This window comes from Diceros bicornis, chromosome 17, assembly GCF_020826845.1.
Source record: "Diceros bicornis minor isolate mBicDic1 chromosome 17, mDicBic1.mat.cur, whole genome shotgun sequence".
In the NCBI taxonomy this organism is placed as follows: domain Eukaryota; kingdom Metazoa; phylum Chordata; class Mammalia; order Perissodactyla; family Rhinocerotidae; genus Diceros; species Diceros bicornis.
This window is the reverse complement of record NC_080756.1, coordinates 8231978-8245963: the sequence shown is the minus strand read 5'-3', so window position 1 is coordinate 8245963 and position 13986 is coordinate 8231978. Positions and strand designations below refer to the sequence as shown.

Here is a 13986-nt window from a genome sequence, read left to right as displayed (position 1 = left end):
TACACACTTCGACCTCTGGAAGCAGACCCAGTCTCTCCACAGCAGGAGCCCCACGCACTCCACCACTGCCCCACACTTTCCACCCACTCCTTGTGCACGCCCAGCCCCACTGAAGTCAGCTCAGTTGCCAGGCTGCAGAGAATCTAGTCACTAATCTATGCAGGCCCACAAATTGCCTGGGGGCTTGTTGTTGGGTGGGGCCAGTCTCTAGGGTGGGCTGCCTGCCCTGGCTGAGCTGGATTAAATCGGTGCTCTAGGGGGTGGGGCAGACCTGGGCTACCGAGCCCCAGGGAGAACTCCAATGGCGTCTGTGTCAGCACTCCCACACCAGGCCACAACAATGGCCGCCGCCAATGTCCCTGTCCCTGGAGAGGTCTCACCTCTCACCGAGATGCACTCAGGGCCTATCAGGTGAGTCTCTTTTCACCAAAGCACTGTGCACGTTTCTTTCTGGTGATTTTAGGATGCTTTCTGAAGCGGGTGAGTTTGCACGCTGGCCCTTTAAGAGCCGGTTTTAGTTTCTTTGTGAACCGGGTTTTCTGGGGGGTGCTCCCCAGTGTTTTAGCAGCAGGCACAGTCAGATATTATGCTGCTGGTCTCGATTGTGCTGGGTCCACAAAATGCCCACAGTGGGGGTGCTCCCCGGCTCAGGACCCCGCGCCTCCAGGGAGGCTGCGGACCTGTGAGCTGCTCCCGGCAGCCGTGAAGCTGGCGGCTTGTGAAGGCGGCGTTTTTCCTCTCCAGAAGGGAGTTTCTGCCTCTTCTACCTCAGTTAGGATTGTGCTTTGTTGCAGGAGTTCCTCTCATCCAGTTTTCAGTTCTGTCTGGGGGTAATTTTTCCATGAGTAGTTGTAAATAGGCTGTGTCCCCGGGAGGAGGTGAGTTCAGAGTCTGCCTACGCCGCCATCTTGACTTCTCCCTCTATTATGTACATTTTAAAGAGTGCTATGACAAGATTCTGGTGAGTAAAGGAGAGAATGGTGCAAAGCTTTAATTAATTGCCTTTTCTTACAATAATACAGCAATGTTTTCTAGGTGCTTTGTGTGCATTCTCTCATTGAATTTAGGTAAGAGTCCTTTATTTATTCTTTTTCAAATATTTATTGACTACTTTGTGCCAGGCGTGGTGTGAGGAAATAATGTTACAAAAGGGATTAAGATAGAAAAGAGAGAGAGAGATTATAACCATAATAACAGAAGAAAAATCGGTAAAACTACAATTAAAATAATTAGAGTAAAGGAAGAGTTGAAAGTGGTGCGACGGACATAACAGGAACCAAGAATAGGGGTCAGGAAATCTTGAGGCCAAGCCCTAAAAAATGAATAGGACGCAAAGAACAGATAACAGACAAGAGGAAGGGAAGACAGCATAAAACCAAGGGATCTAGCATGTTACTATGAATTGAGATTAGAAAGCTGGAGTATTGATAGACTTGGTGAGTGGATTATCTCCATTTTACAGATGAAGAAACTGAGGCTGAAGAAAATTCATAAGCTGTCTAGGGTCCCTTATCTATAAAGCTACAATTCAAAGATTTGAACCCAATGCCATCTTACCCCCAAATCTATTCTCTGAACCACAGTGTTATGCCACTTCCTCGCACCCTCTCCACAAAGTAGAAGCATGTATTTAAGTCAAGAACTCTATGTTTATTCTATTATACACTTAAAAGAGCATGTCTTTTTTACTTTTAATAACTAAATATAGAATTTTAATTATAAAATAGAGTTTTGCACATGAAAAGCTACACAACAATTGAAAAACTGATGCTCATGACAGAGTATGAGGATTTGTTAATTGCATAATTAATTTTATTGATCTAAAAATCAAAATCACTTAATTACTTAAATCTTATAGTTTATCAGTCTCTATTGACCAAAATACTCAGAAGATTGCCAAATTTCCACTCCCTATTGAACTCCAAGTATAGAGTTTTTCAGGGTTTTTGTTTTGGTTAGGTTTTTGTTGGTCATTTCAACATAAAAAAAGAATTCTATTATGATAATAGTTGTATGAGAGCCATGTCTCCATATTTTGGCATATTTCAATAGAAAGAGATGCAAAATACAGTTAATTGAATGTCTTCTTCCTGGAAGAATGGAGTGTTTCAATAATCTAGGTAGAAAAACTGCCAAATCAAGCTGGATTACCATTTCCATGGAACCTTCACATCTCAGGATTGGACAGGATAGAAAAGGGATTCATGTCCAGCCTACTCTTTTTATTTGTGACTTACGGAGACCCAAGAACTTTTTATCACCTAGGAGCAACAGAAAATTCATGCAACAACTCAAGTTTTCATTCAAAGTCAAGGGAAGTACTACCCTGACTATTTTTTTTTTAATTGAAGTATAATTGACATTCAAGAGTATACTAGTTTCAGCTGTACAACATAGTGACTCAGCATCTATATAGATTACAAAATGATCACCACAACAAATCTAGTTACCATCTATCACCATACAAAGTTCATATAATATTGTCTATATTCCCCATGCTGTACATTACATCCTCATGACTTATTTATTTTATAACTGAAAGTTTGCATCTCTTAATCAGCTTCATGCATTTCACCCACCCACCCCCAACCTCCCTCTCCTCTGGCAACTGTCAGTTTGTTCCCTGTATCTACGGGTTTGGTTTTGTTTGTTCATTTGTTTTGTTTTTTAGATTCCACATATAAGTGAAATCATACAGTATTTGTCTTTCTCTGTCTGACTTATTTCACTTAGTATAATGCCCTCAAGGTCCATCCATGTTGTTGCAAATGGCAAGATTTCATTTCTCTTTATGGCCAAGTAATATACTATTATGGATGGATGGATGGATGGATAGATAGATAGATTAGATAGATAGATAGATAGATAGATAGATAGACAGACAGATACAGATATGTCACTCCTTCTTTATCCATTCATCTGTCAATGGACACTTAGGTTGCTTCCATATCTTAGCTGTAGTAATGAAAAGATCTAGTGATGAGATACTCACTTCTCAAAAAAGTCCATTTACTCTTCAGAAAGCTTAGAAAATTCTTCCACTTCTGGAACTGCAGTCTCTTTCCTGTAGCTCACACTCATTGATCCCAACTGTCCTATTTGAGGCATACAGAGCAAGTCTGGTTCCTCTTCAATATAACTAGCCCATTGGACATTGTTATGCATCTGTTAAAATGTCTCTATATTAACCATTAAAAGCAGAATAACTGTTATGTTACATTTGAGTTTTGCCTCCTAATGGTCAGTGTGAGGCTGCCTTTCTGATTCTATATCTCTGCAGAAATGAGTAGCTGTTATTATAATGTTCTCTAGCTGTTCTCCAAAGCTGTTTACTCTAGTTGCTATGTTGTCAGTTCCCTCGCCATCCTCTCTCCTAGACTAACCGGATCGGGTCCTACAAGCAATCACTACAGGAAATAGTTGTAACTTCCTGAGCATGTTTCCAAATCATTTGCATTCTTCTAGAGATAATGGCACAAAATGAATTCAACAGCTACTGCGTATATTTTTCTAAGCTGTTTTGATTATAAAATTAAAAATGAAAACTTGCTTAAATTAAAAAGAGAATCTATTTGGCTCCAATAAGTGAAAAGTTCAAGGGAAAATCTTTCTTCAGGCCTGACTGGATACAAGGCTGCTAGCAAGGAAGTCAGGGACCTGTATGTTGCACTTGACTCTGTGTTGGCTTCATTTTCTGGCAGCAGCTCTGTTTTATGTTCTACCAGCGTAGCAAAACTGCAGAAAGAAAGCACTCATTTTCCAGTTCTTTTTGCAAAATTCTCAGATTGACATTGACTTCCTGGCTTGTTCACATGTCTACTTTTAACCCCAAAACTGGGTCTTTGGGTTATTCTATTTGCTTTGGGCAGACCTGAGCCATGGGCCCATTCCAGGAGGCAGCATCAGTCCTACTCGAGTTACATGGATTAAAAAAGAAATGAGAGGACCGGCCCGGTGGCATAGCGGTTAAGTGTGCGCGCTCGGCTTTAGCAGCCCGAGGGTTCGCAGGTTTAGATCCTGGGCACTCACTGCTTGTTAAGCCATGCTGTGGCAGCGTTCCCATATAAAGTAGAGGAGGATGAGCACAGATGTTAGCCCAGGGCCAATCTTCCTCAGAAAAAGAGGAGGATTCGCATCGGATGTTAGCTCAGGGCTAATCTTCCTTACCAAAAAAAAGAAAAAAAAAAGAGTTCTCTTATACCAGAAAAAGGAAGGCGGGGCAGGTAAAAATACTGATATCCGCTATACCATAGGAAGAGCCATAGTAACAGCTCTTGTATGCCCTGTCATTGGACAGAGGCAGAAAATAAATTATCCTTTGGAGTGCGTGAAAGAGTCCATATAAGTTACACTTGGCCTTGAAGTGGTGGTTAGTGAGTTTAAGTTGGATGAATACCAGTTTCAATATGTCCCAACTTTGAATCTTTTTAATTCATCAATGTGTACCCTGTACCTAGCACAGTGCTTTGGCCATAATAGATGCTCCAATAATATTTGTAAAATTGTTGCTGAAATTATAAACTAACACAACTACGTGACACAATAAAATGGAGAATTTGTTTACAAATATAAACACTATAATTAGGACCCAAATGTAAATTGTCAATGAATCCAAATATACATCAATAAAGTATAAGACCTTAAAAAGGAAAGTGCCATTCAACGTGCAAAAACATTTACAGAGATTCCTTTATTTAAAACAGATGAGGGAAATATAAGGAGGTTTGGAAAAAATAAAGGAAAACTACATGTGGGATCATGGAGAAACAGAGAAGGAAGGTGTGTATTAGTAAAACTCCTTAACTGTGACTAATACATTTAATTATTAAAACTGAAAGCAGAGTAAACATTCTGTGTACTTTGATTTAACACTTTTCCCCCTTTTGTCTCAAACGAGAACATGAAAATAGACAGGTTCATTGTAATTTTCTAAACAGTCAGTTTCGCTTCTTGATCACAGCATAGATTTTTCATGGGTTCACAAGGCAGGGAATTTGTTGATCCAATGAAAACAATTTCCACAGGTTTTAAAAATTAATTTAATGACAGCTTTCCCACCAACACTAAAGTTTATGAAATTCATTTGCAAAATGAAATTAAAAGCTACACTTTTCATGGTGTCTAAGAAAATAGTAAATTATAAAATGAGAAAATTCACCAATAATCATCTACCAATGTGTAATTGGAACCATGCAAATTATATTCTAGTGATGGATATACAGAGAACAAACAATTAAGCAAAGCAATAAAGTAATTTGAAATGATAATTCTTGTGCAAGAAGCAAAAAACAGGCTGATACAGAGAATGTTAGAGGGTGGTTAGGGTCACTCTCTCTGAGAAGGTAGTATTTTAAAACAAAAGTGATGAGAAAGAGCTTTGCATATAAAGAATGAGAGGAAAGGTAACCCAGGCAGAGAGAACAGCTCATGCAAAGGTTCTGAGGCCAAATGACATTTGCAAATTTAATGAACTGTAAAAAGCCCTTGTGTGGCAGGTGTCTAAAGTAAAGGGTTTCATGCACAAAATAGAGTTCAACTCATGCAGGACGTTATAGGCTATGGTAACGAATTTGAGTTTAATTTTAAGTACAAACAATAAGGTGTATCATAGAGTTTGAAGTAGAGGAATAATATGATTCCGTTTGCACATATATTTATATAAATAGTAAAATGAAATCATCAAATATATATGCTATGGGAACCCAATATCTTCATCATTAAATAGCAATCCTAGTTCTCCCACTTCCTTTGCTCAGGATAATGAAATATGTTAACCACTATAAAAACTCTCAAGATTCCCCCAAACAGAAAATAAATAAGATCAGCCTCAGGAAATGGTAAAGGAAATAATCTCAAACTTGTTAAAGAGGGAATAGAGACGGTTCTAATAAGGGGTTTTGGAGAAGCCGAAATAGATCCTAAGAAAAAATCGCTAGGAAGAAAAAGAGTATTACAGACTCAAGAGCAAACACTTATTTAACACTTACTATGGGCAAGACAGTATTACAAGCACTTATTGGTGTAAACATATCTAATTCTTGTGATGATTTATCATGGCCATAGGTGCTTTACATAGTTAAACTCATTTAATAGTCATAATAATGAGATAGCTACCATTATTATCCTTATTTACCAACAAAATAACAGAGGCCTAGACATAGTAAGTACCTTGCCCAAGGTCGTAGAGCAAAGGTTAGAGCTGAGATGTGAGCCGGGCAGCCTGGCTGCAGAGTCAACACTCTGAAACATGCTCTGTTGTACACAGGAAAGGATGCCCTTGCTTGGAACCCTTGAACGAATCAGAGTTCTGCTGTTCTCTAGTGGGCCAAGCAAACTTGGATGTCACTTTCCTCCCATAGGCAGGTGTAGTGATGTAGAAGTCCTCTGAAGAATGCAAGAAACTCTGGCACACTTGGTTAGGGAACCCTGGATCCCCTCAGCTTCCCATGGTGCACCTCTTACTAGGAAAGTCTGTTCCTGGAGCATCATAGCAGGTCACATCCTGATACACGAATACCAGTTATGAGACCTGACCAAGACTCCTCCTCGAGCAAACTTTCATCAGGTTCCTCTGAGCCCTCTTCTCAACTAGGCCTCAACCTTCACCTGCTGGTCCAGTTTTCCCAAAGAATCCTGCTAAGTCAGTTTATCAAGAACTCCCCCACCCCTGATATCTGATCATTTTGGCCTGCCTTTAGCAAGAATCCTATTAATCCAGTTTAGCAAAAATACCCCTACTCTTGATATCTAATGGAATTCCTCTTCCTAACTTTCCATCCATGGGCCCCATTACTCTGCTTATTGGCCATAAATCCCCACCTGTCTTGGCTATGTCTGCAGTTGAGCAAAGTTCTGTACTAAACAATCTCTCCCTTACTGCAGTAGTTTGAATAAAATCTGTCTGGTTATTTTTAACAAGTATCCTGTACAAAAATTTTCTTCTACAGACTCTAAATTGCAGAAAGGTTCTGCTTACACCAACTCATAAAAAAAGGTAAAGTATTGTATATAAAATATTTACTTTGGGCAGAACACAATGCAACAATACTACACTGTGGAACTATATAAAATATATCACAAACCATTAAAGAAGAGAAATCTATATACATAACTTTATATATTGCATATTTAGCTATGATATAATGCGTGTATTTAACCACTACTATTCCCCTTGTATATGTAGATAAACTATTTGATGTTGGAGGAGATTAAAAAATTCACATTTTAATATGCCCAACTGAACAATCTTAAATATTTTAAATTGTGTAAACATATGTTCAAAAATGATTATTTCATATAATAGAAGGATGGAAATTCCAATATTAAGTAAACAGTTTAAAAATAAATAAAATTTAAATGTTCAGAAGCATTCATAAGGAATGCCAACTGTCTCTTCTTCTCCACAGTGTCACTCAGAAGAGCAGACTATCCTCTTGGAACAGTACGTGACTGCTCAACCCTTCCCCAGTTTCTTTTGTTAATTCTTGATGTTCAAAAACTCATTTTATTCTGATTTCAAAAAGTTATTAAAAGAGCAATTCGTTGCAAATATTCAAACTATTATGAAATATTTAAAATAGAAAGAGAACATCCTCCTTAATCGCGTCCCATGGAAATAACTACTGTTAACAGTATGTACATTATTTTCCAGGTCTTTTTCTCCGTTGCTCTTCATTTGTATTTTTATATGTATTTATATACATGCATGTGTATGTCAAATGTGGGTTTATGCTGAGCATGTTCTTCTACAATTTCTTTTTCATTTAACAAAATATCCATATGCATTGGACATCTTTCTGTGGCTACGGATCTACCACAATCCATTTAAGAGCACAGAAAACTGCTTTTAAACTAGTAGCCCTTTGTAAAATCATATGGCCATAAAAAAACTGAATTTTTCTCAAGACTTTACTAAATTTCTATTAATCTTTCTATTCATGAGAAAGTCATCAAGGACCACGCGAGAAAACAAGTGCAAGGCCTAACAATTGAGGGAGGAAAGAAAAACTCCAGCTGGAGTCCTTCACCACTGCAAGGTCTAAGGGTGGAATGACATCCTGAATTTAAAGGACTTCCGTAAGGAAATACTCCACAGTCCCGTAGCTGTGGAGCATAAAATGATTTTACAGCTAACAAAAAATATATTGCTAATAATGGAGGAGTGTATTGAAAGCTGGTTTGGGGGAAGACAACTGTTAAAGAAAAAGTCTGTCATCCCAGGCATTTCAGGGTTCTGAGGGTTATGGAAATAGACTCCATCAGGATTGTAGCTCAGGAAATGGAGTGGAACAGGTCAAGTTCTGTATCAATTTGGGGCAGGCCACTGGGCAGAAGCGCTCCCGGCATGGGTCACTGCCCCAGCTGAAATGAAAAAGAATATAAATAGATCCAGTTAAAAGCAATCCCCTTCTGGAGGTCACTTTGGCGTTAAAATAAGACAGGCAGGCGGATCTACCCATCTCCTGGCTAAGGTTTGAGGGAAAAAAATCCCTACCTCTCTAGCCTTCCATGGCTAGAGGTGGAATGTGTAACTAGGATGGAAGGAATAAAATAAAGTGCAAGGAGCCCTGTGTCAGCTACTGGGATGCTGCAATTCAATTTCTGTTGCAAATTTGTGACCTTAGGAAGTTTATCATTATGACTCATGATGGCTAAGCTTCCGTAAACATTAGAAACCAGAGGATTAAAAGAATTCTTTAGACAATTTGGGGGAAAGACCATTTGAGGCAAACAGGTTTTTTTGTTTTTGTTTTTGTTTTTGGTCTAAATTAGCTAGATTGGCAGAATACACTAAAGGAATTCACAACATGGGCCCAAATTTCACAAATATTTATTGAACACTCTGTTCAAAACACTGTGCTAGGTACATTCCCATAACTTTTCCTAAGCCTACTGAGGTAACAATTCTGTGACAGGGGTATTATGGAGACTGTTGCTCAGAGTTAAAAAGTGATTTTCCAGAAATCATCATTAGCACACACAAGAGCCCTTTTTGAACCCAATCCTCTGCTCACCACAGCCATAAAATTGCTAAATGTTCTACTTCGCTTAACAGAAGCACTTTCTGCGACATTTGATGTCTGGTCATACACAGTGACCCATGTCACTTTTCTAGAGCAGGGTCCACCAGTAAAAAGGCCACAAGGCTGCCCACAGGAAACCAGGGTTTCAGCCCTAGGGCTGCCCTTAGCAGCATCACCCAAAGCAAGTCAATTCCACTGGCTTTGATTTCCTACAAAATAAGAGGATTGGTAAAATCTAAGGTTTTTCTATTTCCACAATGCAAACTTTAACGGTTATTAGTATCAATCGTGAGCCTCGTCCAGATTTAGTAAAATGTGTTTTGAGAACCCACTGAGTAAAAGATACTGTGCTAAATATTTTCCCCAAAATTAGACATTTTATCCTTCCAACAATCATAGGGAGTAGATATTATTGTTCCTATTTTACATATTTAAAAAAGAATTTCAGAGAGTGTAGAAAAATAAGCTCTCACTGATTATAAATGACACGAACTATAATTTATATCTAGGTATTCTGATGACACGTTCAGTGTCTCTATCACCTCCACCCAGCTGTCTCTCGGTCATGGTGGATGAATTTAATTTATATCTGTTCCATTACCTCCAAACTCCATCTCAGGACCATTTTAGAGATTGGGGTTCCAGGAAAAGTGTAGAAAAATTTAACATCAAGCTTTTTTGGAAGTTACAGTAAAACTGGCATCTATGACACTGACTGTAGTTACTCACAACTTTAATCAGCCTGATTAAAGAAAGTCTGTTACTACATTTGTATTCCTAAAACCAAAATCAAGAAATGTGATCTGGCTAAGGGAAGGAAAATGTGATGACAGCATTTGTGGCTCTAGTATTTGAGGGGGTTTCTAAAAGCAGCTTTTCTATTTTATCATTTATTCAGTTTCCAAGGTCTGTTCTTGCACAAGTTACAGTCTGGGTGGCAAGACTAGAGAGAAGATACATACAAACATCGTTATTAACGCCTTCTTCCTAGGAAAATGCATCTGGATTTCTACATTTGAGAGTTCTTTCTTTTTACCCTTGTGCAAAAGACTTTAATTCTATTTTTACCAGTTTTATTGAGATATAATTGACATATAACATTGTATTAGTCCAAAGTGTATGACATAATGATTTGATATACTTACATATTGCACAATGATCACCACAATAAGCTTGGTTAACATATATCACCTCACATAGTTACAATTGTTTTTCTTCTGATGAAAACTTTTAAGATCTACTCTCTTAGCAACTTTCAAATATACAGTACAGTATTGTTAACTCTAGTCACCATGCTGCATATTATACCCCCGTGACTTATTTATCTTATAACTGGAAGTTTGTACCTTTTGACCCCCTTCACCCATTTCCCCGACCCCTCACCCCCCACCTCTGGCAACCACATCTGATCTTTGTATCTACGAGTTCAGCGTTTTTTAGATTCCACAAATAAGTGAGATTATACGGTATTTTTCTTTCTCTGTCTGACTTATTTCACTTACCATAATGCCCTCAAGTTCCATCCGTATTGTTACCAATGGCAGGATTTCCTTCTTTTTATGGCTAAATAATATTCCATTGTATATATATATATATACCACGTTTTCTTTACCCATTCATCTGTCAATGGACGCTTAGTTTGTTTCCATGTCTTGGTTATTATAAATAATGTTGCAATGAAAATGTGGGCACAGATATCTCTTTGAGACAGCGATTTCATTTCCTTTGGATGTATACTGAGAAGTGGGATTTCTGGATAATATGGTAGTTCAATATTTTTAATTTTTTGAGGAACCGCCATACTGTTTTCCAGAGTGGTTGCACCAATTTACATTCCCACCAACAGTGCACAAGTATTCTATTTCTCCACATCCTTGCCAGCATTTGTTATCTCTTATCTTTTTGATAATAGCCATTCTAACAGGAATGAGGTAATATCTCATTGTGGTTTTTAAAAATACTTAAATTCTTAAAATCACTGAAAAGAATATTTCTTAAGAGATAAGGAAAAAAATGAGAGTCACAAATGTCATTTCAGTAAACAGAATAGTGCACATTCATAAGAATAGTTGAACGTACCTCACACACACACACAAACTTCATCTTTAAAAACTACTTGCTGTGGGGCCGGCCCCATGGCTGAGTGGTTAAGTGCGCGTGCTCTGCTGCTGGTGGCCCGGATTCGGATCCCGGACACTCACCGACGCACCACTTCTCCGGCCATGCTGAGGCCGCGTCCCACGTGCAGCAACTAGAAGGATGTGTATCTGTGACATACAACTATCTACTGGGGCTTTGGGGGAAAAAAACAAATAAATAAAATTAAAAAAAAAAAAAAAACTACTTGCTGTGTAAAACCAACTATTTGCAACAATAGCAATCCTTTAAACTAGCAAGAAAAGTGATAAGAAAATGTGTTTGTATGCTCACTTTTCTGGGGAACATATTCAAAGAACTGTGACCCTCAGAAAAGTAGAGAACTACTACTTAGATATAGTGCAAAAAATTTAAAATGTACCAAAACTAATTGGACCATAATCTAGAAAATGTGTTAATTTCTATTTTTGTTGGGTTCAAAACTAATGGGAACTATTAAATTACCTACTTGGCAACTGGTACTCAGTGCTGTTGGGTAACTCTTGCTGGATAACTTGTGTCACTCACCATTCACATTGAACAATATTCAGAACATGCAGAAATAAGAATGCACCACTAAGTCAAATGCTCCATTTTTTATTGCCGGAATTCGTGGTATCATAGATAGAAATGTGTTAACAGAATAAGATAATAAACAATTTATTCTACTTGTAGAAAAAAGTAATAGTCTAGGGGAAATGATGAATTTTTGTCTTTCTATTGAGAATGTGGCATATTGGTGACACTTTAAATAAATTTTTGTGCCTAAAGACTTAATATGCATTTCCTGACCTTCTAGTCATATAATCTCTACATATTTCCTTTATTTTTTATTGGTTTATTTAAAATATTCTACTTATAACAGTTATTTGTATTTACACTCTCTCTCCAAATAGATGAAATTCTCTTAAATAGAGACTTTAAAAGATTAGTTTAGCTGCTGAATGGAAAATGAATTAGGAAAGGAGACTGAGAGGAAGAAAAGCAGTCAGAAGATTATAATAACAATTCAGGGTGTGGACAGAGGTAGGGCAAGTGGAGTAGAGCTTAAATTTATTTGAATTGAACAGACGAAGAACCATGGGATAAACTGGAAGCGTGTGGTGATATTTGTCAAGAATGACTCAGATGTTCTTGACTTCAGAAATTGCATCAATGGTGGTTGACTTTTCTTGTGTAGAAAGATAAAAAGAGCAGTTTGGGAGATGCAGCAAGGTATATCAAGAGTTTATCTGTGCATATTAAATTTGAGATGCCTGTAGGAAATGCTAGTGAAAATGGTAGATATTTGGCTACAGGAGTGAGGAGTGTAGAACTCAGAACAGATGTCTGAGTTGGAGAAATCTGGGCGTTACCACCACATAGAGTGCATTGTAAACCATGTCTTAAATAACCAAGAAAAAGAATACAGAAAGGGAATTTGGAAGGATCTTATGGCAATTCCTGGGGAACTTGGAAAGGAGTTGAAGTTACTCAAGGAAATGGAGAAAAAGAACCAGAGGAGTGGAAAGTACCTTAGAAGACAAGAGGAAAGACTGTTTCAAAGAGGACTGATCAACAATGTTATATTCTGCTAAGTCTAGTAACACAAACACAAAAAGTATCCATCCTCTTCTGTATTATGGGAGTCATCGGTAACCTTAGCAAGAGAATAATGAAATGGAAGGGGCATTCATCTGAAGAAAATGAAAAAGTGTTTGCAAAAACTCTTTGCAGAAGTTTGCTTGTGGAAAGGGATGGAGGAATACAGCAGTAGCTCTATTAACTAGGATAATTGATGCTAGCTGTCTCTAACAGGCAAACCCAAGGGCTTCACACAATGAATGTTCATGTCTCACTCACACAGTGTTCAATGATGACCCCCCTGCCCCCATTCTGTCAGTAGGCCATCTGGAACATGTGGCCTCTAAGTTCACCATGGCAGGGAAAGGATCTATGGAGAAGGAACACCTGCTCTTAGTGTTACATATCACTTTCACTTACAGCCCGTGGCTGACAGCCCAGAAAAGTCAGGAATTTTAAGGGAAAAGTTGAAATAGTTGGTGCACACATACTACTTTACCACAAAAATTGAAGCAGCATGTGGTGTCAAGGAATATTTTTATTTGTTGATTGGTTTGTTTTTAAGATGGGAGATATTAGAACACATTTGTTATCTAGTGAGAATAGTCTAAGAAAGAGAGAGAGAAAGAGAGAGGTAGAAGCAGCAGAGAAGGAAAATCAGAGAAGACAAAATTCCATGAGAAGGCAGAAGGGGATGGAATCCAAAACACACGGGAAGGAACTGGTCTCTGATGTTTCATCTGCTGAATCACTGTCATGAAAGGAGGCAATGGAGATTGGTTGAGGTATTCTTATAGACTTGGTGACAGAAAGATAAGGAAGTGCCCATTTGATGACTTCTGCTTTCTCTTTGTAACACGAAGCAAGGCTGAGCTCAAACTCAAGAGGGTGGTACACGGTAGGATGGAAGCCCAGGAGATTGAGGAGCGTGGTAAAGACACAAAATCGTTTCTATGGAGAACAGAAGTCTTTCACTTGACAACTTACTTGTCTTATTTTCTGCCACTTTACCCCAAATATTCTGTTCTCCAACCACCCTAAAATATTTAAGGTAACCCAAATATGCCATGTACTTGCTCGGGTTCCATGATTTTATTCTTAGTTTTTCTCTGCCTAGACTCTTCTCCCCACCTTGTCTGCTTTGCAAATCTTCAGTCATCCTTCAGCTCTTGCCTCAAATAGGGATTCTTTTACGAAGACTTTTCTGTTCCTCTAGGAAAAGTTGGTCCCTTCCCCTTCCTCCTCCAGTAATCCATGTCTTCCC

General features: G+C 38.3%; 1 long non-coding RNA gene across 1 annotated transcript in view; it reads left to right on the top strand.

Annotated features, from left to right (window-relative positions):
- The first annotated feature begins 291 nt into the window (after positions 1 to 291).
- LOC131415858 (uncharacterized) overlaps positions 292 to 13986 on the top strand; it is a 40443-nt gene continuing 26748 nt past the window's right edge. Inside the window, exon 1 of the long non-coding RNA XR_009222521.1 lies at positions 292 to 411. This is a non-coding gene — a long non-coding RNA (uncharacterized LOC131415858). The remainder of the gene's footprint in view (positions 412 to 13986) is intronic.